This window comes from Danio rerio, chromosome 23 (genome assembly GCF_049306965.1).
Source record: "Danio rerio strain Tuebingen ecotype United States chromosome 23, GRCz12tu, whole genome shotgun sequence".
Lineage (NCBI taxonomy): Eukaryota > Metazoa > Chordata > Actinopteri > Cypriniformes > Danionidae > Danio > Danio rerio.
Window position 1 is genome coordinate 43,605,964 of NC_133198.1, and position 26,052 is coordinate 43,632,015.

The 26,052-nt window shown below is 38.6% G+C and overlaps 1 protein-coding gene across 23 annotated transcripts in view; it reads right to left on the minus strand.

Moving 5' to 3' along the window:
- The window catches only part of tgm1l3 (transglutaminase 1 like 3), a 189,251-nt gene that overhangs the window by 67,452 nt on the left and 95,747 nt on the right, over positions 1 to 26,052 (minus strand). For 5 of the 23 annotated variants that reach the window (XM_073939370.1, XM_073939365.1, XM_073939367.1 and 2 more), the window contains 4 exons: positions 6,184 to 6,245; positions 5,121 to 5,185; positions 776 to 856; positions 615 to 681 (listed from right to left, as the gene is read on the minus strand). The gene's annotated coding sequence lies outside the window, so the exon portion shown is untranslated. Of the gene's footprint in view, positions 1 to 614; positions 682 to 775; positions 857 to 5,120; positions 5,186 to 6,183; positions 6,246 to 12,147; positions 12,713 to 26,052 lie in introns of those variants that run through there. The other 18 variants (XM_073939368.1, XM_073939366.1, XM_073939374.1 and 15 more) reach the window with 16 other exon arrangements.

The following is a 26,052-nucleotide window of genomic DNA, read 5'->3' on the forward strand; positions in this document are numbered from 1 at the left end:
TCATGACTGGCTAAAAGACTTGCATTTGAGCTGGTCGGAGCAAAAAATCAGCAGCTCAGTGTCCCTCCAGGAGGAAGATTGGACACCTTTGCCTTTAGTGCCTTAAACTGAAAATCAAAGTCACTCTGTTAACGACCCCTAAGTATGTCGGTTAAGACGTCCTTTAGCAGTAACATTCAATGCAATCTCAATGCAGTTCCTAACTTTTAGATTTAGTGGCTAAGTAATGTGTGTGATCTCATTCGTACATTTTAGTACGATTTGGTCATGACCCAACGAGGGGTAGGGTTGGGGGTGGGGTTTGGGGGCATGCCTACTTTTAAAAATCATGTTTTCGTATGGATGAAATCGTATAAACTATCCACTTTTTAATCTGAAACATAGTTACATTTCCTCATGAGAACAGGCTGGTAACATATGACAGAAGGTAGTGCACAATAGCAAATGAATTTTGAAGATCATCCAATCATGAACTACCATCTGTTAACTTGTCAATTTGGTACCACTACAGTGAGAATTGTGGTGTCTACTAGAAAGCGACACGGACAAGGCATTCGTATATTAGAGTACGAGATGGGAGATTTTTCACAGCTTCTTGTCTCATTTGAACTGACCTTAATGTACTGTTGGCTCAGCGTTGGCTTAGCTCAGATTAAATCGTCCGGGGCAATGCCATTACATCTAAGGCACAGAGGTAAAACAGGTCAAGGCTGAACAGGAAGAGAATTAACGAAAGTTGTTTAAGAGCAAATTGTTGTTGTTATATCCAGGTTACCTGGCGTCTTTCTTCGGGCCTAATTATCACACAGCCACCAAATCCAGAGATTATACCTTTGACACATCTGACCTGCATAACCTGGGGGATTAAGACCAGAAGAGATGCAGCATTGCAAAGCGGAAAAGCATATACAAGAGAAAGAGACGAAGAAGAACATATACCAAAGATATTTGTGAGATTCCTCAAGATTGTGAACCAACACTTACGTACTTGACGTAAGAGCATCTACATACAGTCCATACTTAAATAACATTGCAAGTCTGGATTTAGAGCTCTGGCATTTCCTAAAGGGATAGTTCACTCAAAATGTTTATTTACTCACAAATATTCACCCTCAAATGGCTATAAACGTTTATGAGTTTTTTTCTTCTGAGATTTTTTGGAGAAAGCTAAACATTGATAACCACTGACATCCTTAGTGGGAAAAACAAACACTACACAGCAAATCCTCCAGTGTTAAATAAACACTGTCAGTGTTACATAATATGTGATGGCAGTGTTGGTGTAATCTTGTTTTAACACTCAAAGTAAGACTATATAAACACTGCATTTAATACTGGAGGTTTTGCTTTGTATCAAAGTCCACGGTTAACAGTTTCAAGCTTACTTCGAAATATCTTTAGAAGAAGAATATTTTGTGTCGTTTTTTTAGCGTGAACTATCTCTTTAAGCCTTGTTCCAAGTGCTTTCCGAAAGCCAGTTCTTTCTTTGCATCTACACATTGTGTAGTGTGGCATAGACTGCCTGTTAGTATTCCATTTGGGGAAAATCCAGCCTGATCTCACGAGGTAGCGTAACTGTTTTAAGTTTTGTTAGTTTACTGGCTAATTCGTATTAATTTGTACGAGTTTAGTCGTCCGAAAATCTACGATTTTAAAAAAGAGGTGTGGCATCAAACCCCACCCCTAAACAAAATTGTCATTGGAGGATAAGCAAATCGTATTAAATTGTACGAATGAGATGATGTATGAATTTATACGAAGTAGCCACTAAATCAAAAAGTTACGAATTGCCGTGAGATTGTGTTGGGCAATCTGTTCAATAAAAATTATGTGCACTCTTCCTAGTAAGCTTTTATTGTTTTAATAGATGTCTAATAGACATCTAAACATAGTCATCTTGGCTAAAACAAGGCTAAAAAGATGTCTAAGAAAAGGCCAAAGCTAGACTAGTCATCAAAATAAACAGAAAAGAATGACTACACATACAAAGTCTGTCTAATCTGTCTATTTGACGACTAGTCTAGTTTAGGGCTATTCTTAGACGTTTGCTACATTTTCACTGAAAGCCCAAGTTTTGCCTTGTTTAGCCTCATTTAGATGTCTATTAGAAGTCTGCTGGGTTCAAATTACAAAAACGGGACACCCAATGATCACATGCACACAATGGCTGTCCCAAGTCTGACTGCAAGCTGGGACAAGGCCAGAGATTTACTAAATGGCTAAATACACCCCAACTGATCATACAAAAATGGACGTTTTCTTTCCATATGCTCACTCATATATATATATATATATATGTATATATATATATATATATATATATATATATATATATATATATATATATATATATATATATATATATAAAATCATATCTCTTATTTTTCTACTGATTCTTCTATTTTTGTACATTGTGATGTTTGTGCAGAGGTCTCGTTTAGGACCTTATTCTAATGCTGTGAAGAGTAATGTTGTGTTTAATGAGTCGAAAGAAAAGCCCCGACCTAGCATTAGTGCAGCAAATTGTCAACAAGTGTTGGTGTACATTTTCATATTGAGTCATTACGGTTGGGTGGCCACAGAAGTATGAATGTCTCAGTGATTGTGTGTTTTAACTTCTAAATTAAATTTGTGTGTAAAGTCAGACTTGACATTCGGAGTTCACGACTGTCAATATTGCGATGCATCATGTGTTTGCAAACATGATTGAGTCATTAAATGATTTTAAAAAGGACACTGCCTCAGTGAGGTTTGTTAGCCAAAAAATAAAAATAAACAGCACTACATGACCCAGATTTGTTGTTCTACTATAGGTTATTTCTTCCTTTTGTGTGGTTTTAACAAAACCAATATAGAGAATGATAATAACAAGGCCACGATGACAAGGTCCATTTATTCCCTGTTAAAAAGGACACGCAATTGTTGTATTACTTGAACATTTTTGCCCGTTAAAAGCCAGACTTAACAAACCTCAACTAAATCTAAATAACAAGCATTTGTTGTTGGAATCTAAATCAGGGGTGTCCAAACTCGGTCCTGGAGGGCCAGTATCCTGGAGAGTTTAGCTCCAACCCTAATCAAACACACCTGAACTAGCTAATCAAGCTCTTACTAGATATACTAGAACAGGGGTGTCCAAACTCGGTCCTGGAGGGCCGGTGTCCAGCATAGTTTAGCTCCCAACTTCCTTCAACACACCTGCATGGAGCTTACTAGTATACTTAAAAAGAGCTTGATTATCTGGTTTAGGTGTGTTTAATTGGTGTTGTAACTAAAATATACCAGACACCGGCCCTCCAGGACTGAGTTTGGACACCCCTGTACTAGAAACTTCCTGGTAGGTGTGTTGAAGCAAGTTGGAGCTAAACTTAGCTGGTAACTGTCCCTCCAGGACCGAGTTTGGACATTCTTGATCTAAACTGTTTTAAGGGGTAGTTCACCCAAAAATGTAAATTCTGTCTTCATTGTCTCACACTTCCCTTGTTCAAAACCAGAGTTTCTCTTTTCTATTGAACGCAAAAGAGGATATTATGAAAAATGTTGCTTCAGTAGCTGACTTCCATAGTGATTCAGTTTTCCAAATATATGAAATCATTTCATACTTTATTTTTGTAACATTATTTTGTAAGTTGAAACAACTTGTGAAGTTCCCTTTCAGTCATTTATGTGGAAACAACAGATTGGGGACATAACGGGTTAAAACCATAACCCAAGACGTTCCTGAATTTGTTAATTAAACTTAACATAAGTTTTCACAGTTTTTACTAGTCTGTAAGTTGACTTAACTAGAAACATAATTTGAGGTGAGACCTGAAGCGTCAGGCAAACAAAACCTGTTCACCACAACAAAGTAGTAACTCTATTAAAGGTTATTTTGATCCTGGACGAGCCCCCATTTCTATTACAAACCCCAGAATTTAAGGTTCTGGTTTACAGAGTTTAGCTTAGTAAAAAGAACAATAGAGAAAAAAACCCAATTCTCCATTTTTTAAGCTCAATTAATCATAAATTACAATCAGTTTCTTACCATTTGGAACCACTACAGTAAGAATTAGGAGTCCTATTAGAATGGGACACAACTTGCAGTTCCTCTTGAGTCATTAATGCTGAATCGACAGATTGAGGATATAACCGGTTAAAACCGTTACCCGAGAGCTTTCTGAATTTTTTAATTTAACTTAACATGACTAGTTTTCACTGTTTCTACTAGTCTGTAAGTTGACTTGTGGTGATTGAAAATCTGATCACCACAACAAAGTAGTAACTCTCAGGAAACAACAATAACAATTATTACAAGTTATTTTGATCCCGGACGAGCCCCCATTTCTATTACAAACCCTAAAATGTAAGTGCATGTTTAAAAAGGGGTTTAGTGAAATAAAAAAGAACACTAGAAGACCTACAGCTTAGTCCATGATTATCAGGGAACTCCACAGCAAAATGAACTGCCAACTACTCCGGCATATGTTTTACACAGCGGATGCTCATCCAGGCACAACCTAGTACTGGGAAAGTATTTTGTGAGGAAAATTACTTTATAACTTTGTAAAGACAATTTTATTGTAAATACATTGTGTGTAATTGATAAATTCAAAGTAAAATCCTTAAATAAAACATGTATTGGTTGTCTGTGCTATTGCTAATTGATAAAACCTTCTACACTTTAAAAATTGACAGTGATTTCAATGGTAAAAATGTTTTAAGTTGAAATACTAAGAGATTTAAGTAAATCAAACTAATCTGAGTCAAAGCAAAAAAAGATCTTCTTTTAAATTGAATGAATAATTGTACATTTTTCTAAATATCTTCTTTTGTGTTCAACAGAAAAAAGAAACTTGAGGGTGAATAAATGGTGAGGTAATGAGGTTCATTTTTGGGTGAACTATCCCTTTAAGTCTCTTTACAGTAGCAGATGGTCAGTCTGTTGGCTAAAGGATGCACCGATCTACCTGTTTAATGATTTCTATGCGTAATCTTATGTGTTTAATGTACTTTGGCAACTTTACTTCTCTCAGCAGACCTGTAACTGTTGGCTAAGCAGCGTACAGTGCAAGCAGATTTATTGCAGCCTGCGTCATGTTGGCGTAGACATGAAATCGCTCCAGCTGTCCACAACTCACCGTCATTTACTTTCTCCCCATCGTGCTTTCTGATTAGCAGAGTCAGGCAGATTTGGTTGTTATTTCTGCACAGAATTTTGTAAAGAATATTATAAAAATAAATAAGAATGCAAATTAAAAAATGACAATCTGATGGTTTTGAGAGTATCGTAGCATAGTAAAAAAACAAGTAAGACACGGAATAAAAATAGTATCTTTTTATTTAAAGTACAGACTTAAAAAAGATTCATTGGATTTACTCATTTATTTTAGGGTAAGTGGTTGCAAACAATTTACATGGGCTAAATTTAAACAAACAAATTGAGTTGAACTTCATTAAATTTATTATTATTATTTTTTAATTCAGCCCGATAAAAAAAAATTGTAAATCCAATGAATAATTTGTTTTTCAGTGTAAAAAGCAATCCAATTAGCCACTTGTTGAGTTCACAAACATATCTTTCTTAAGACATTTATGAAGAGTTCAGATGCAAAAAAAAAAAGTTCCATCAAAAGTTTTCCACAAAATATTACCACTTTTCTCAGACTCCTATGTCTTGGTTCAGAAATTTCACTTTTATGTTAAATAATAAGTTATTTTTATCGCTTTTAAGATAAAGTAACTGCAAAAAAACTTAAGCTTAGTAAATACATAGTTTCTCTATTTATTATATAGTTTTTGTATTTAGTATATATATAGTTTCTAAGGCCTTAATACACGCAAGTACACTCATAAAATACAGTCATAAACAAACACTTGCGATCGGTTTATGAGATTGGCCAGATTATCGAGTACCAATCAAGTCATGAAAAGTGATTTTAAGGCGATACCGATCTCCAGCCAATCGATCAGAGCAACCCTAAAAAATACTTTACAAACTGTGCAGCAAATAAATCATCTAAACATTTGCACATTATTATATAACATTACTATAGTAATGAATATAACAATTGATTAAATATGTTTACAAACATTTACATTACTAGTATATAGACTCAAAGACAGGCTTATAATCTGGAGATTTCTGTAGATCATCGGAGATTGTGGTTATGACACGCTTTCTTGTAAAAGTGTATTTTCTACCTTTTGATTTGCACCGATATCTTCAGGTCCTCCATCTGTCCATACTTCTTTCAGGATCCCTACTTAAGAGAAAAATACAGAATAACCAGCCTTAGTTGGTTCGCTGATAATCATGGCGTTGCAAAATTTAAACAAACGTTGCAGTTTTATACAATTATTTGGATTTGTTGTTGTTTTTGTTGTTGAATTCTACTGTATGCTCCAATTAAACTTAATCAATTTACAGCTTCAATTTAAAACGACTCTGGAAGAAAAATGATGCTGATTCTTTTGACATGGTATGACCTTGTTCAGACAATATATAAATATGATCCCTGCATTTATTTCTGCACTCTTACACAAACATGCTTCTTGCTCAAAAATCTTGAGGATGAGTCAATTGTCAAACAAATGTTGCCCACTGTTGAGTTCCTGCAACTTAAATAGTCGACTATGGTGCAACCAATCAGAAGGTCATGACTCATGAGGTTGAAAACTTGCACAAACATAAAATCATGAATTTGATCATAGTTTCTGCATTCAAGTTAGGGCTGCACAATATATATCGTTTTAAGTCAAGTCAAGTCAAGTTGAGCTTTATTGCCATGCCGCTACATTTGTGATGATCATATCACGTGCTCCTCTCGAAATTAGTTTGTGAAAATTTCAACCCAGGCTTATTCTGGAAACGTAGCCCCGCGGACGTTCTGGGAACTGCGAAATACGTCCCAGGAGGTACGCATTTGTGCAGTTTTTGTTTTCGCTAATCAGCGAGTGGCTGATGTGCGCGCTTTTTCGTGCCTCGAACGGCTCTCGCGAGTGCCTTCTGTTCGCGCCAGTGCTATTCGCGCCCGCGCTATTCTCGCATAAAAAGCCGCCGGAGGCCGCTGTTGAGCAACCGTCTGTCCGACTGATCGAATGACTGAACGATTAACTGGCCGGCCAACCTAGCCACCCTCCTACTCCTTCTTTCCTAAACCTGAGCGATGATTTACAAAAGCCTGCCAGAAAAAGAAAAGCCAATGCTGACTGCGTTCTCAGATTTCACCGCATTCTCACCCTGTTGCGAACTTGTTCGCTTTATTTTTTGGATTCTGTTTTTTGTTCTACCTGATTTCTGGAACCACTCTTCCCCAGACTCGAACCCGGTCGTCACCGCGGCCGGCTCCTCCGGGCCTCCGCTCCGCCGACATAACACGATCAGCTAACCGGACAAACTAGTTTCATCGGGAAAGCCCTCCACACGGAGGTAAGCCATCAGCCGGCGAGCGTGAAGAGGAGCGGCATCACACCGCCCGGTAGCGTTCGCTGGATAAAACGAAATGCGGCCATACGTACCTACGGCCATGTAAATCGCGGTCTCCAGAAACTTCCGTGGGGGTACGTTTTTAGAATGAGCTTGGGTTGGAAAATTTACTTAGAAAACCATGAAATGCTGTTTAATTTTCTTTTATCTGTATTTTAAAAGGGACCTAAAGGGGGGTTCTTCTATAAGATGTCAAATAAGTCTCTGATATCCCTAATGAGTGTATGTGATGTTTCAGCACAAAATACCATAAAAAACTGCATTCATAACTCTTTGAAACTGACCCTTTTGGGCTTTGATCCAAATTGTGCCATTTTGGTGACTGTCGCTTTAAATTTCAAAACAGGACTAAAGTTATCTCTGTTATTTATAAGTATCGATAAGTATTAGTTGCTAACATGCTCACTTAGGGTGCTTTCACACCTGTGAATCGATTCAGTTGTTCCGATTAAAATTGTTACATTGTTGCTCTTTATTCTTGGTGCGGTTCGCTTTCACACGGCAAAGTTTCTAAACGGACCAAAAGAGCTAAAACAAGTCATGTGTGAGTAAACTCCTCACATTGGTCAGAGTGTCAGGGTTTATTTTGCAGTTCGCTCAGCTGTCAGGGGAAGTGGTGGTTTGGTGGTGTTTGACAAGGTGTGCGCAATGTGTCTGAAGAGTGAAGAGGGATTGGGTGGGGAGGGGTGAGAAAAGTGCGCAACGTATTTGAGGACCAGGAGGGAGACCTGTGATTACTGGAAGATTATCACTCGTTTGCGGCATCCGGGAGTCTTTGTGCATTTGCGGGAGACTCGGGATGTCTGTTAAATGACCTCCCGCCCTACTCATAATTCTCTCTTCATTTAGCCGTATGCCTATTACATATCCATAAAACACTGAAATATAACCAGGCTCAGATTGTATTGCTTTCTCACTACAATCGATTCGCTCCAGAGTTTGTTTCAATCTAGCCAAGACCACCTCATTCAAGCGATCTCGGAGCGATTGTTTTGATGCGGATTCGAGAGCGATTGGTGGATTCACATATGCCAAACGAACCGCGCTAACTGGCCAAACGAGACAGGTCCCGAAACAAAAGTCTAGGTGTGAAAGCACCCTTAGGGCTGTCTATGATAATGAGGGAGAGGGGATGACACTGATGACACGTACAAAGGGAAAATGTCAATCAAAGTGTTTCTGCAGACAGTTTTTATCAAGTGTGATTATAAAAAATAGACTTAATTCAGTTTTACCGATAGAGACTGCCAAAATGAATGTACTGTTGCCACACAACTATGTTTAAACCTCTAATAAAAGTGATTTTTGCATTATAGATCTCCTTTAATTTACTTTATTTTGTATATTTTTAAATAATTTTGTACATTTTGATTAAAAAAAAAATCATCCAAATCAATGCAAAATGGTAAATTCTTTTCTAATAGAGTCATCTTGTGCAAATATATTCATATCAAACAAAACTAAATATTGCAATATCATTTTTTTTCCAATATCACGCAGCCCTAAATAAGCAGACCTACGCAGCAATGGATGCTTACTTATCTAATAGTAGCTTCTCTGGTGTACGTGCGCTAGCTTACAGTAGCTTGGCCTCCAGGTCTGACTGGATGAGAAATTGGGTCTGAGGGCGTGTTACCGTAAGGGTCTGGGCAGGGCTAACGTTATCCTCTCGTTAAGCGGCACTTTGAATATACTATATTTAGCGCTCCATGAGAGGGATATTAACCCATCTCCCCTAATCTAATTAAATGCTTAATAGCCATGTGCTCAACAGTCTAGGGTAGTTACAGCCCTTGGGTTTATGAGTATTGTACTGTAACACATACGCCCGGGTGAGAGAGAGAGAGAGAGAGAGTGCGCCCTCCCTTATTGTTGAGATTAAGATTGTTGGGTCAGTGTGCCCTGCATTTTTATTAAAACGAGGATAGTGGTTTGAAAAATTATAGAGAAAAAAAATGTTGGTAACAGTTGGTAACACTCTAGTTATTTATAGTAAATACTGCTTTTGAACCATGCAGTAAAGTGTATTATACTGTATATTATTTACAACAGTTAGTAATTAATACTACTGCATGCAAGTGGTGTGTTGAACTATAATAATGGGTAATACATTTATACCTATAGAATTATTCAAAAACAAAGTAGAACTTTTTATAGTATATACTATAGTATAACTATTACTATAGTATTTGTATATGGAACTTTACAATACACTACTGAAACTAAGGTTTTCACAGTATGCCATGCATAAAAGAACATTTTAGAGAAATATTCTTCAGCAATCTACACTCACTGGCCACTTTATTAGGTACACCTGTGCAACTGCTCGTTAACGCAAATTTCTAATCAGCCAGTCACATGGCAGCAACTCAATGCATTTAGTCATGTAGACATGGTCAAGGTGATCTTCTGCAGTTCAAACCGAGCATCAGAATGGGGAATAAAGAGGATTTAAGTGACTTTGAACGTGGCATGATTGTTGAGGCCAGACAAGCTGATCTGAGTATTTCAGAATCTGCTGATCTACTGGGATTTTCACGCACAACCATCTTTAGGGTTTACAGAGAATGGTCCGAAAAAGAGAAAATATGCAGTGAGCGGCAGTTCTGTGGACGTAAATGCCCAAGGTATGCAGAAGAGCATCTCTGAGCGCACAACACGTCCAACCTTGAGGCAGATGGGCTACAGCAGCACTTCTGTCAGCTAAGAACAGGAAACTGAGGCTACAATTTACACAGGCTCACTAAAACTGGACAATAGAAGACTGGAAAAGCGTTGCCTGGTCTGATTAGTCTCAATTTCTGCTGCAACATGCGGATGGTAGGGTCAGAATTTGGCATTAACAACATGAAAGCATGGATCCATCCTGCCTTGTATCAACGGTTCAGGCTGGGGGTGGTAGTGTAATGTGTGCAGGATATTTTCTTGGCACACGTTGGGCCTATTAGTACCAATCGAGTACTAACCTGCTGACCATGTCCATCCCTTTATGACCACAGTGTACCTATCTTCTGATGGCTACTTCCAGCAGGATAACGAGCCATGTCATACAGCGTGAATCATCTCAGACTGGTTTCTAGAACATATTACACTGTACTCAAATGGCCTCCACTGTCACCAGATCTCAATCCAATAGAGCACCTTTGGGATGTGGTGAAACGGGAGAATCACATCATGGACGTGCAATTGACAAATCTGCAGCAACTGCGTGATGCTATCATGTCAATATGGAGCAAAATCTCTGAGTAATATTTCCAGTTTATTGTTGAATCTATGCCACGAAGGATTAAGGCAGTTCTGAAGGCAAAAGTGGGTCCAATCGGGTACTAGTAAGATATGAGTGGGCAGCGAGTGTATCTTTTCTTTCATAGCGTGAAGAACTTTTTAATATCTCCATAATCTTTTGTGAAAATAGGTTTAATGATTTTAAAAGCTCCTGATGACATCACTTTTGCTATTTAGGAACATTTATTTTTAAGAGTGCAAGTTTCTTTTTTCTGACATTAACTTCTTTAGTTAGTTTGACATAAACTAACAAAGATAAATGCGTAAAGCATTGATTTTCAAAAAATTGTTATACAAAATTTTAATCTGTTATCATTACGACAATGAACAGTTTAAAAGTATAGCCTATATATAGCCAAATGTAATATGCAATGCTCAACAGTAATGCACCCCATATGAAAAAAAAAACATAACTTATAAATTTAGATAATAGTAGTGCTTTTGAACTTTACAATTGTAAAGTGTATTAGTAATTACCCTGCTGAAAAATCCAGCTTAAACCAGCCTAAGCTGGTTGGATAGTTTGAGCTGGTTGACCAGCCTGGTTTTAGAGGGGTTTTGGCCATTTCCAGGCTTGTTTCCAGGTATTTTCAGCCTGGTCTTAGCTGGTCAGGCTGGAAAATGACCAGCTAAGACCAACTAACACCAACTTGACCAGCCTGGTTTAAGCTGGACACAGCTGGTTTTGGCTGGGCTCCTTACCTGGTTAGGCTGGTTTTAGCTGGTCATCTCCCAGCCTGACCAGCTAAGACTAGGCTGGAAATAGCTGAAAACCAGCCTGGAAATGGCCAAAACCCCTCTAAAACCAGCTAAAACCAGCCAACCTGCATTTGCTGGTTTAAGCTGTTTTTTTTCAGCAGGGTATTATAGTAGCCTATTTAAATCTCTTTGTTAATAAATTCGACACCAGTATTACTCTAGCTATATTGAGCAAATAAACTGTAATAAATACTGTAGTCCACTTTAAGTTTTACAGTGTGTAATGCGGTATGATATACCTGTATTGTGTCATTTGTTTATATTACTGTAGTGTATAAAAGTACTTAAACTGTTGTGGTATTTTACAGTTGCTATGGTAACACTACAACTAAAGTAATATAAACAAATAACACAATACAGATATGTCATACCACATTGATATACCTGTATTCTGTCATTTGTTTATATTACTGTTAGCTAGATGTGTTACCATAGCAACTGTAAAATACCACAACAGTTTAAGTACTTTTGCACACTACAGTATTTACTATAGTATTTTTATGTGACAAAAAAATAAATAAAAAAATCTTCATTTCACTTTTTTATGACTTGAGACAAAACAAAGGCTAGGCTCTAGCCCTAGCCTCCAGCTAATCATGTCATGTTAACTAATCTGACGGTCTGTTTTTACTTACTGATTTGTACCATTTGTATGCAGTTCCTTACGCTAAGCGATTCCTTCCCAAGAAAAAAACGATGAACTAGCACTTCTATTTTGAGAGAATTGAAACCAACATTCCCACTGTGTTGTTGCTATTGGTTGTTGCTCAATCTGGAGCGCCTCCTTGCGACAGAAATGACACACTGCATCCTGAACGAGCCTTGGAAAATCCTTCAGCTGCTTAGCAATGCTAAAAGACGATAAATTGATCTCTATCAAAGCCATCTGTAGAGGTTACAAGGCCCAAATGCATATTGTTGAATTGTGCTGGCGAAGATAGCGCATGCCGAATCAGAGATGCTTGATTGATGGGTTTACAGGACAAGTTTCTCTGCACTCACGGCCTGGAACTTTCTCCAGGGTTTCATCCAGATGTCACGCTTGTGTCACTGGGTTCAGATTGTCCAATAACAAGTTCAAGAGCTTTATTTTCATGTGTACAAGTACAATGAAGTTCTTACTTTGTTCATTCTTCTGGAGAATCACAGTGCAGAAATGGAAGAAATATATAGGGGTTCTTCATTCATGACTTTTTGGCCCTGTGAACATTAAAAACGTATGGACATTAAGAACATTAACTGACTTAATACATTTTCGTAATGTGTATTTTTCCTATAATAATACTACTAATAATGTATTGTTACAAATATTTTCGAGTTTGCCATTATATATAGCATTAATTTAGCTATAGTGTGTATAGTTTGAGGATTGTTCTATTGGCATTTGACAACCCTGCTGAAAAATCCAGCTTAAACCAGCCTAGGCTGGTTGGCTGGTTTTAGCTGGTCGACCAGGCTGGTTTTAGAGGGGTTTTGGCCACTTCCAGGCTGGTTTCCAGCCATTTTCAGCCTTGTCTTAGCTGGTCAGGCTGGAAAATGACCAGCCAAATCCAGCTAAAACCAGCTTGACCAGCCTGGTTTAAGCTGGATATAACTGGTTTTGACTGGACTCCCAGCTTGGCTAGGCTGGTCAAGCTGGTTTTAGCTGATCATCTCCCAGCCTGACCAGCTAAGACCAGGCTGGAAATGGCTGGAAACCATCCTGGAAATGGCCAAAACCTCTCTAAAACCAGCCTGGTTGACCAGCTAAAACCAGCCAACCAGCTTAGGCTGGTTTAAGCTGGATTTTTCAGCAGAGAAAAGTTCATATATGTAACGTTCATTCATTCATCCATTCATTTTCTTTTTCATTTGCTTAGTCCCTTTACTAATCAGGGGTCACCACAGCAGAATGAACCACCAGCTTATCAAGCATATGTTTTATGCACCGGATGCCCTTAAAGCTGCAACCCAACGCTGGAAAACACCCAGACACACTCTTTAACACTACGGCCAATTTAGTGTATTCAATTCACCTAGAGCGCATGTCTTTGAACTATGGGGAAAACCGGAAAACCCAAGCCAACACAGGGAAAACATGCAAACTCCACACAGCTGGGTCTCAAAACAGCGACCTCCTTGCTGTGAAGCAATCGTGCTACCCACTGTGCCATTGTGACATCCGTACTGTTTTATGCAAAATAAATAATAATAATTTTATTAAATAATAATAATATTTAATTTATTTTTAAAATACTACAAATAAATAACCCAAAAATTATGGATATTTGTGATTGCTGTCAAATCATGGTAACCACAAATCAAGTACTGAATTAATGCAATCAACATTTGGCTTTAAGAACAGAAGCTAAACATTCAACCTGGTCACAACTTTTGCAATTTCAACTGATCACCATTTGCTTCCGACAACTCTCTCGGCAGTATATTACATACTAGTGTTTTTGAATTAAGTTTTAGCAAAATGTATTATTTACAACACGTTGCTGATACATGCTACTGCACAATCTAATAACTATAGTGAACTAATAAATTGTGGTAAACACTAGTATACTTTAGTTTTAGTGTTGCTTTGGATGTATTTCCTGTGTGACATATGAGATACGAACGAATCACACGTTAAAGAAGAGTTTCAGAACACATCCACCAATGGCGTAAGTGACACAAACCAATGGCAGCTCAAAGGTGTTAAGTTTGCTTTGGAGAGATGTTTTGAACTGTTGAAACTCAAAATGAACTTCATTTCTGCCGCATGGATTTTGTTCGAAAATACATCTTGTGAATTCGTTCATTTTTGTTTACAGTATTGGGCCCTAAAGGGATAATTTACCCCAAAATGAAAATTCCATCAAATTCCAACACAAAAGAAGATATTTTGAAAAATGTTGAACCCTGTTTCCACTGACTTCCATGGTATTTGTTTTGTCCTACTATGGAGGTCAACGGTTACAGGTTTTCAGCATTCTTCAAAATATCGTCTTTTGTGTTCAACAGAATAAAGAAACTCATTTAGGCAGGGGCGGACTGGCCATCTGGCAATTCTGGCAAATGCCAGAAGGGCCGGACCAATTTTTAAATGTTTTAATGTATTGTTTTTACATGGAGGCAACTTTTATCTCTTGCTAGATGTGATATTATGATGATGATGATGATAATAATAATAATAATAATAGTAATAATAATAAATGTTAAGCATTTGGACCAATATGCGACAGCCGCCTGATTTCAAGATGGGCCGACCCAATCCGAGGTTACCGTAATCAAACCAATTATGTAATGTTAACAATTTTTAACGTAATCAAAATCTGGCAAGAATGTCATATTATTTCACCATCTGTACACCAAAATAAATAGTGAATGTGCGTGTCTGTGGGTGGGGCTATGTCGGTGTGGCAATGTGGGCTGATGTGGCTACAGTGCCAGGGCTGAATTTTTGTCCCAGACCGCCCCTGCATTTAGGTTTGGCAATACATGAGGGCGAGTAAATTGTGAGGGAATATTCATTGTTGGGTGAACTGTATCCCTTTAAAAGTTGTAAAAACTAGTCAGAATAAAAACTGAGGTGTACAAACTGACATTAATCTTTAACAATGTTGTCAAACAAATTCATTTAAGTTTGTTCTTTGATTTTCATTGAGGTATATTGGGTCTTAAAGGGATAGTTCACCCAAAAATGGAAATTCTGCAATCATATACTCACCCTTTACTAGTTTCAAACCGTTTTAAACTTCCTTCTTCTGTTAAACACAAAAGAGGATATTTTGAAAAATGTTGAAACCTGTAACCACTGACTTCCATGGTTTTTGTTTTGTCCTACTATGGAAGTCAATAGTTACAGGTTTACAAAGCCAGCATATCACTGCCCTGCTACATTGAACACATATGATTCGATTAGCGCTTCTGATTCTGCTAGCGGTGTTCAGGATATAGGGGCTTTTGCTGTCAAAGGCAGGTGGCGTTTAGTGGCTTTTGCCAACAAACTGTTATTTCTGATGGTGTACTAAGTGTCTGAAGTATTCACTCAATGTCATTATCTCATTTTTGGCGGAAGTGGCATTTAGCGGCGTTTGCATCTGAACTCTTCATTAATTTTTTTGCAATCACACTTGAAAAAAACAGTCTGCAGAAACACTTTGATTGACATTCTCCCATTGTTTGTGTCATCAGAGGAGGAAAGCCCCACTCAATAGTGACATCTCTCCCTTATTAGCATAAGATGTTGGTCTTGTTTTTGAATCTGCCACTAAGCTGATGCATATGCATATGCATTTGTAGCTCCGCCCAATTTTGAAAAGAGCGTAATCTCATTTGAATTTAAAGCGACAATTTGCATCAAAGCCAGTTTTAAAAATGTATAAAACATTATTTGTGAGGTATTTTTAGGTGAAACGTCATACACACTCTAGGTACATCAGAGACATGTTTCACATTTTGTGAAAACGGGCATTACAGGTAAAAAATTTTTATGAAAATGAAAAGCCAATGAAGAGGATAGGATGTGTTATCGATCTGCAAAAGACTGGTTTCGGAAATGAAACTGGAATTCCTGACAACTCCTTTTAGCAGTTCACAATTAAGAGACAACAGCTTATCGTGCACTTTTATGATGATCTTTAAAATTTTGCAGACATTGTGCATTCACAATTACTACATATAAAAGTTAATACTTAAAAACGTGTGATAGGGGCACTTCAATGATATCTAAACAGTATTACACAAAAATGCAAGAAAGGTATTGTGTACTTGTATTGTGTTCCTTTCCAAAAGTACATATTGTATTACAACACGTTTACTTGACTGTCCTGTTTTGCATATTAACAAACTGCAGTGCAAAGGCAAAAGGCAGTAACTTAGTCTTTGACCAAAAATGAGTTTATGATGTTCTCGCATGAATATGTACACTCACTGGCCACTTTATTAGGTACACCTTACTAGTACCGAGTTGAACCCTCTTTTGTCTTCAGAATTGCCTTAATCCTTTGTGGCATAGATTCAACAAGGTACTGGAGATATCCCTCAGAGATTTTGGTCCATATTGACATGATAGCATCACACAGTTGCTGCAGATTTGTCAGCTGCACATCCATGATGCAAATCTCTCATTCCACCACATCCCAAAGGTGCTCTATTGGATTGAGATCTGGTGATTGTGGAGGCCATTTGAGTACAGTGAACTCATTGTCATGATCAAGAAACCAGTCTGAGATGATTCACGCTTTATCACATGAAAGTAGCTATCAGAAGATGGTACACTGTGGTCATAAAGGGATGGACATGGTCAGCAACAATACTCAGGTAGGCTGTGGCATTGACACAATGCTCAATTGGTACTAATAGGCCCAAAGTGTGCCAAGAAAATATCCCTACACCATTACACCACCACCACAAGCCTGAACCGTTGATACAAAGCAGGATGGATCCATGCTTTCAAGTTGTTGATGCAAAATTTTTAATTTGTATTCATTCATTAATTTCCCTTCAGCTTAGTCCCATATTTATTAGTGGTAGCCGCGGCAGAATGAACCGCCAACTATTCCAACATATGTATTATGTGTGAATAGTCTTTTCCGGAAAAAAATTGTAATGTCCTCGTCTGTGTGAACAGAGCTTTTTTGAATATACCAATAAAGTAATTCTGGAAATTTTTTATTTACCGGTATTATTGTGTGAAAGGGGCTGCTTACACACATACACTACGGCCAATATAATTTATTTAATTCACCTATAGCGCATGTGTTTGAACTGCTATCCGGTGGCTCAGTAAGTAGCACTGTTGCCTCACAGCAAGAAGATTGCTGGTTTAAGTCCTGGCTGGGCCAGTTGTCATTTCTGTGTGGAGTTTGCATGTTCTCCCCATGTTGGCATTGGGTTTCCTCAGAGTGCTCCAGTTTCCCCAACAGTCCAAACACATTACCCAATAGGTGAATTGGGTAAGCAAAATTGGCCTTAGGGTATGAGTGTGTGAGTGAATGAGCGTGTATGGGTGTTTCCCAGTACTGGGTTGAGGCTGGAAGGGCATCCGCTGGGTAAAACATTTACTAGTAATAATAGTTGATAGTTATACTACTAGTTATATTTACTAGTTATAATAGTTGTTGTGGTTCATTCCACTGTGGCGGCTCCTGATAAATAAGGGACTAAGCTGACGGAAAATGAATAAATAATTGAAGTCGAACAGGACATCTACAGATGCTGGCTGGGTTTTCTGTGGGCCCGGAGCACATGTCCTCTGGTTCCCCCTCTTTCTAACAGAGCTGTTGTTTGGATTTCTCCCTGCGTGAGACAATGACCTCTGACTCTCTATGGATCATGTTGGGTTTATTCTCATCAGACCAATGAAGAATATTCCAGACGAGGATATATGGCTGTTTGTCTGTGTGTGATAGTGTGAGAGGTTTGGAAAAAAAGGAGGGGAGAGTCGAGTTTCACAGAATCATAAACGCTCCAGCCTGCGGCGATAATGCAATCTGCAGTTTAAAGCTCCAAAAACACTTCGCTGTCATTCAAACATCCCGTCCAAAAAGGAAAACCACACTGTGAAAAAACTCTCACTGCCTTCGATTTTTTGCTGTTGTTGAATCATATGAACTTTTTGAGTAATCTTAACATACATTTAAGTTTATTTGTGAAGCGCTTTTCACAATACTTATTGTTTCAGACAATTAAACTCTTACATCAATCTTACTGACTAAAAATATTAAGTTAAACATCATGTTAAACTTAAAATAACTAAAGAAATGTAGTTGAAACCCAATTAACTTATTAGAAAAAGTAAAAGCAACAAAGAAATTTTTGTTTGTCACAGCCAGGCTAGGGGCCTCACTTCAATGATCTAAGAGGATTTGGCAGATCCTGGATCTTTTAATCTTAATAACTGATCTCTGGCTAATTTGGTTCTTCAAACAAGTTTGCGAATCAGATTAAAATATCTGGATAAACTGATCTGAGATCGCTGCGTGTGTTGTTAAGGACCGATCTATCGATCCTCGGAATCATAATCAGCAATGCAACGATTGGCTGACAGCACAGCAGCGTAATGACATCATCTGATTAATATTCAATTATCCATGCGAGCAAAATGAAATAAAATTAGCAGTAAACGGTTTGTTAAATACGTCGCGCAATAACTTTCCACATTTGTTGTGAGCTGCAGGGTTTACAGTTTCATATGTAAAGATTATTTATCATGTATTTCAATGCATATCAATGTATTTAGTTCTACATTTACAGAAGATTTTCTTTATTATAGTAGCCTAGGCCTACTCAAGTTTTTTAATCAGCATAAGGAATAACTGTAAAAATTAATTTAGCATCAAAAAAGCATTTGTTTTTCTATTGGACATTGAATTATTGACATCGTCAGCCTGACGTCAGGTTCTGAGGTTCGTTCTTCGTACGTGGATTACTCAATTAGCTGGATTTGGATGTTGACAATTTGACATGATACAGGATCGTTTCGTTCTTCAAAACTCATCTGAGACTTTATGTCAGAGTAACAGTTTTGGTAGCTCAAACCTGTGTAGGAGCAGGTTCATTTCATATAAACAGGTTTAGATTGGGTCAGTTCAAGCAAAGACAATACTGAAAGAAGTATGTACCGAATTCAAAAATTTTCTTACAGTAGTTATAAACACTTAGGAAAATAGTGTATATATATATATATATATATATATATATATATATATATATATATATATATATATATATATATATATATATATATAGGTTAAAAATATATATTAATTAAACCTATGCAATCTGCACTCCGAAATAAAAGTAAAATACTGCCACCTGGTGGTTTAAAGAGAAAACTTACTGATATGAACGTTTTAGATACAGAAACGCGTACATGCACAATATGCGACTTTAAAAAAAAAAGGATAATAATTTATGCAGTCATGCACGTGTTTTGATCACTAATATGCCGGTGATTGATACCTTTACCGATATTAAAATGCTTTTTTGATACGAAATTAATTTATAGTTATTCCTTGCGGTGATTAAAAAAACTTGAGTAGGCCTAGGCGACTATAATAAAGAAAATCTTTTCTAAATGAACTAAATACATTGATATGCATTTAAATACATGATGAATACTCTTGACACATGAAAGTGTAAAGCCTGCAGCCCACAACAAACGTGGAAAGTTATAGCACGTCACATTTAACAACAACCGTTAACTGCTAATTTGATGTAATTTTGCTCAAATGGATAATTGAATATTAATCAGATGATGTCATTACGCTGCTGTGCTGATTATGATTTCGAGAATCGACAGATCTGTCCTTCACAACACACGCAGCGATCTTAGATCAGTTGATCCAGACATTTTAATCTGATTCGCGATATGTTTGAAGAACCAAATTAGCCAGAGATCAGTGATCGAGATGAACAGATCCAGGATCTGCCAAATCCTCTTAGATCATTTAAGCGAGGTACGAAGAACGGACCCCTGATGTCAACCCAATTTTCATTTCAAAACAAAATACAACATCCCCACAATGTTGGGGTAAAGCGTCAATCTGACATCATGTTGACGTCCTGTGCCCGCTGGGAAGTGTATTATAGCACTATTTATTACTGAATGCTACACATTATAGTGAATCGATGAACCGTAATAAATAATGTAGTACTTTAATTTTTACTACACCCATATGAAAAAACACTATAACACTACAGTAATTTATAGTAAATAGTATTGTAAAATGAATTATAAAGGGTGTGACAGACAAAGGAGACATCCAAAACATGCAGTGCTGGTGGTCCTCCAGAAACGTGGTTGAGAAACACTGTTAAAGAGTATATATATTATAGTTCCAATGACCAGGGCTGGTGCGTCCAAAGAGGCAACCTAGGCGAAACGGTCCTCACTTTCATCCACGCCAATTCAGCTTGCTCCGATTCAAGTCAATTCAAGCCCTGCTTATGACTCTGTATTACTGAATACTACATCATATTGTAATATTAAATACTGTAGTACTTATTTTTGTATTACACCCATGTGAAAAAAAACACTAAAGTAGCTTATAGTAAATTCTTTAAATACTATAGTAAAGTATAATATGGTGTATATTTCTGTACTTATGCCTCTATTATTGAATGTAATATATGCAGTATAATACACTTTAATATGATATGATTAATAAACACTATAGTATTTTCTTCAAATAAGAAACTTTCCGAGACACTCAAATGAGCTCAAGAAAAAAAAAATCGAATGTTGACCTGGCTATATAAGCACAGACTGATGTAGCGAGCGAGATGCCATTCGGGTTGCTAGCTGTTAGTGTGTGCGGAAAATAATATTCAGTGGCCAAATCAACTGGCATATTCCTCCTTCTCAATAATAAATGGTCTAATAATAAGTGAGTGTAGTTGCCTACGCAGCGGGTGGGCATCTGTGGCATTGGACCCGGTGGCGGAGTAATACGAGATGAAAGTATTATAGCGATTGGCCAGACTTCTGGATAGGAATGAGGGGGCTTTTCCACACCATCTATAAATCTGCTGATAAACGGGACAAGCCGAGTGCAAATCTGGCGAAAAAGCAGGGCTCCTCCGCATACACAGCCATATTCCAGTCTGAGAATGTCATTATGGGAGCCATGCAGAGGGATTAGAATAATATGTCAGTTTGAGAGTTATCAAAGAAGCATGCTTGATGAATCTTTACAAAAACACTCGAAAATAAGTGCATACATTTTAATATGGTGGCTACTGATGGATGGATGGATGGATGGATGGATGGATGGATGGATGGATGGATGGATGGATGGATGGATGGATGGATGGATGGATGAATGGATGGACAGATAGACAGAGAGACGGACAGATACAGAGATAAATAGATAGATGGACGGACAGACAGATGGATGGAAGGATGAACAGACAGACAGACCCATAGATGGATGGATGGATGGATGGATAGACAGACAGACAGACAGACAGTCCTATGGATGGATGGATGGATGGATGGATGGATGAACACAGACAGACAGACAGACCCATAGATGGATGGATGGATGGATGGATGAATGGATAGATGGATGGATGGACAGACAGACAGACAGGCCCATGGATGGATGGATGGATGGATGGATAAACAGCCAGACAGACCCATAGATGGATGGAAGGATGGATGGATGGATGGATGGATGGATGGATGGATGAACACAGACAGACAGACAGACCCATAGATGGATGGATGGACCGACAGACAGGCCCATAGGTGGATGGAAGGATGGATGGATGGATGGATGGATGGATGGATGGATGGATGGATGGATGGATGGATGGATGGATGGATGGATGGATGGATGAATGGATGGATGGACGGACAGACAGGCCCATAGGTGGATGGATGGATGGATGGATGGATAAATAGACAGCAGGATGGATGGATGGATGGATGGATGGATGGATGGATGGATGGATGGACAGGTAGACAGAAAGACAGACACAGAGATACAGATAGATAGATAAATAGAAAGATGGACTGACGGATGGATGGAAGGATGAATAGACAGACAGACCCTTAGATGGATGGATGGATGGATGGATGGATGGATGGATAAACCAACAGACAGATTCATAGATGGATGGATGGATGGATGGATGGATAGACAGACAGACAGACAGACAGACAGACAGACAGACCCATGGATGGATGGATGGATGGATGGATGAATGGATGGATAAATAGACAGCCAGACGGATGGATGGATGGATGGATGGATGGATGGATGGATGGACGGATGGATGGACAGACAGGCCCATAGACGGATGGATGGATGGATGGATGGAAGGATGAATAGACAGACAGACCCTTAGATGGATGGATGGATGGATAAACCAACAGACAGATTCATAGATGCATGGATGAGACAGCCATATCACCCTGCAGCCCAAGACCGGTTACTCACTGAAGCTAAGCAGGGCTGAGCCTGGTCAGTACCTGGATGGGAGACCACTAGGGAACACTAGGTTGCTGTTGGAAGTGGTGTTAGTGAGGCCAGCAGGGGGCGCTCAACCTGTGGTCTGTGTGAGTCCTAATGCCCCAGTAAAAGTGAAGGGGACACTACACTGTCAGTGGGCGCCGTCTTTCGGATGAGACGTTAAACCGAGGTCCTGACTCTCTGTGGTCATTAAAAATCCCATGGCACTTCTCGTGAAAGAGCAGGGGTGTAACCCCGGTGTCCTGGCCAAAGTCCCTCTATCGGCCCTTACGATCATGACCTCCCAATCATCCCCTTCCACCGAATTGGCTCGATCACTGCATGTCTCTCCACTCCACCAATAGCTGGTGTGTGGTGAGCGCACTGGCGCCGTTGTCCTGTGGCTGCCGTTGCATCATCCAAGTGGATGCTGCACACTGGTGGTGGTGTGGAGAGACCCCCCTCATGATTGTAAAGCGCTTTGGGTGTATGGCCATACACAATAAATGCGCTATATAAATACACATTACATTACATGGATGGATGGATGGATGGATGGATGGATGGATGGATAGACAGACAGACAGACAGACAGACAGACAGACAGACAGACCCATGGATGGATGGATGGATGGATGGATGGATGGATGAATGAATGGATGGATAAATAGACAGCCAGACGGATGGATGGATGGATGGACAGATTGACAGACAGAGACACAGATAGATAGATAGATAGATAGATAGATAGATAGATAGATAGATAGATAGATAGATAGATAGATAGATAGATAGATAGATAGATAGATAGATAGATAGATAGATAGATAGATAGATAGATAGATAGATAGATAGATAGATAGATAAAGAGACAGACGGATGGACGGACAGACAGGCAGATGTGTGTTTGTATCTTCAGCAGTGATATAGGAGTCTCCATAACTCTAGAACAGACGTGTCCTGCTCAGCTGCTCAGTAAGTTTTCCTGAGCTCATCTTTCTCCTTCACACTGCAGATGTGCTGCTTTTGATAAAGAGCAACATCTGGAGCAGCTGGCCAGGAAAACAGAGATGCAGATACAACTCAAAACGGCTGAGATACGTCACAAATCTTCACCTCACTCCTCAGAGCGGACTCGAGCGGGATCCCAAAGCTTGATTTATTCAAGGATTATGTGCGATGACAAAAATAAACTTAAAAGAGAGCCTTAAAGCCACATTTATCTGGCCTTGCGGTTCACCTTTCGCCTGCAGTAAATCCGAAAAAGAACAGTGGAAAGTACAGTGTGATAATATACAGTGACCTAGGACATATTCATAACATAAGGGTTAGTCCATTCCAAAAATCTGTTGGTCTGTCCCTCCATCTTTTTAGTTTTTTTTGGTCTGTCTGTCTGTCTGTCTGTCTGTCTATCTGTCCGTCTGTCTGTCTGTCTGTCTGTCTGTCCGTCTATCCATCCATCCATCCATCCATCCATTCATCCATCCCTCTTTCTCTCTCTCTCTCTCTCTCTCTCTCTCTCTCCCTCTATCTATCTATCTATGGATATGTCTGTCTGTCTATCCATCCATCCATCCATCAATGGGTCTGTCTGTTCATCCATCCATCCATCCATCCATCCGTCTGGCTGTCTATTTATCCACCCATCCATCTATGGGTCTGTCTGTCTGTCCATCCATTCATCCATCCATCCATCCATCCATCCATTCAGCCATCCAGCCATCCATCCATCCATCCATCCATCCATCCATCCAGCCATCCATCCATCCAGCCATCCATCAATCTACTGGTCTGGCTGTCTGTCTGTCTATCCATCCATCCATCCGTCTGGCTGTCTGTTTATCCATATATCCGTCCATCCATCCATCTATCCATCTATGGGTCTGTCTGTCTGTTCATCCATCCATCCATCCATTGGTCTGTCTGCCTGTCTGTTCACCCGTCCGTCCGTCCGTCTGTCTGTCTGTCTGTCTGTCAGTCTATCTATCTATCTATCTATCTATCTATCTATCTATCTATCTATCTATCTATCTATCTATCTATCTATCTATCTATCTATCTATCTATCTATCTTTTTATCCATCCATCCTCCCATCCATCGTTTTGACTTCAATTGTAGATACATAAAGGATATATGAATAGTCCCATAGAAAACTCTTCATGGATAATCTCTACAAGAGCCAAAGTGTCTATACGCCTTCAATCCAAATCACATTAAAAGCTGGAAATGCAATTAATTAGAAGGCCGTAACCTAAAGGAAAGAGCAAACTAGCATTTAAATGGCCTTTAGAGATTCCATAGGTTGATCTTTTTTTCCCAGCTGAGATCCATCACTGTGACGTGTTGGTTATCTAATTACACAGAATGAGAGCACAAGGTCAAAATGTGCTCATGTGTTCGTTTAATCGGGGAAAGGAAAATAGCTAAAGATTTACAGTTGGAAGTTAAATGTAATTACATGAGCAAGTTGCTCCCTAATCTTTGGGTTTAGAACAGCTTGCGGTCATATGATTTATTTTACTCTTATTTTATTTTTTTACTTGAATGCTTAAAAACTCTGTGTGAACTGGATTTTTAGTATAATGTATGTTGGAATATTGAGTAGGGCAGAAAATATAGATTTTTTTGCACTCCTCTCATTTTATCTGCTGGAGGGGCGTGGCTAAGCCTTATTTAAACTGACAATCTGTCAAACTGACATCATCTGAGCAGGACTGCCATTTCCAAAGCAAAAGCAAATGGTCAGATTTTGATTAAAGATTACTAAAACAATTGTCCTCCAGTGGATTAACTTGCATGGATTAATTATTTACCTTAAAGTCCACATGAAAATGGAAGCTGCGATTATTTTTGTTTTCTACACAATTCATAGAGAAAATATTAAATGAGAGTTCAGTGGGTGTGGTTTGTTTTTTCTACTGCGAGATGACTGGATGTAGTAAAGTAGACATTTCATTCATAGATATCAGGAAAAGGGTTTAAGGAAAGTTATTAAAACTTAACAGACACCTCCTTCTCATCATTTCTGTTTGTTGTCAAAACTGACAGTTGGAGTGGCATGGTTATGGATGTTAACCACGCCAAATACCTAAGACACACATAGGGCCCTTTCACACACCCAGCGCAACAAGGCTCATGACGTGTTTGGCACGATTTGTTGCAATTTTTGGACCACATAGCAGTAATTTTTACATTTTGTGCCAATTTGTTTAAATACCAAATCCGTTTGTGCCACTTTGTGGACTCATGGGTGTGCAGGTCTAAAAAGTAAGTGTGTTAAGGCGCATTGTTGGCGTGTTGCTTTTTTGAAGAACTGAAATAGACCGCGCCATTGACCAACTAAAAGCAGGTCTAAAGTTAAGTGCAGAGCGCAATAGTTATGCGCCTATGCAGATCCAAACACTAACACATTGCTTAATATACACAGGATGTACAACAACACACACATATCTTAACATATGAAAACAATTAAAGGATTGAAATGTTACAAAAATTATAATTTTCTACATAAATATAAAATCCACTTCTTCATGTCAGGGGCTTTTTTCAGTTTACTCATGACAATTTGCATTTGCATAATGTTATGATTATTAGCAGTATTATTTATT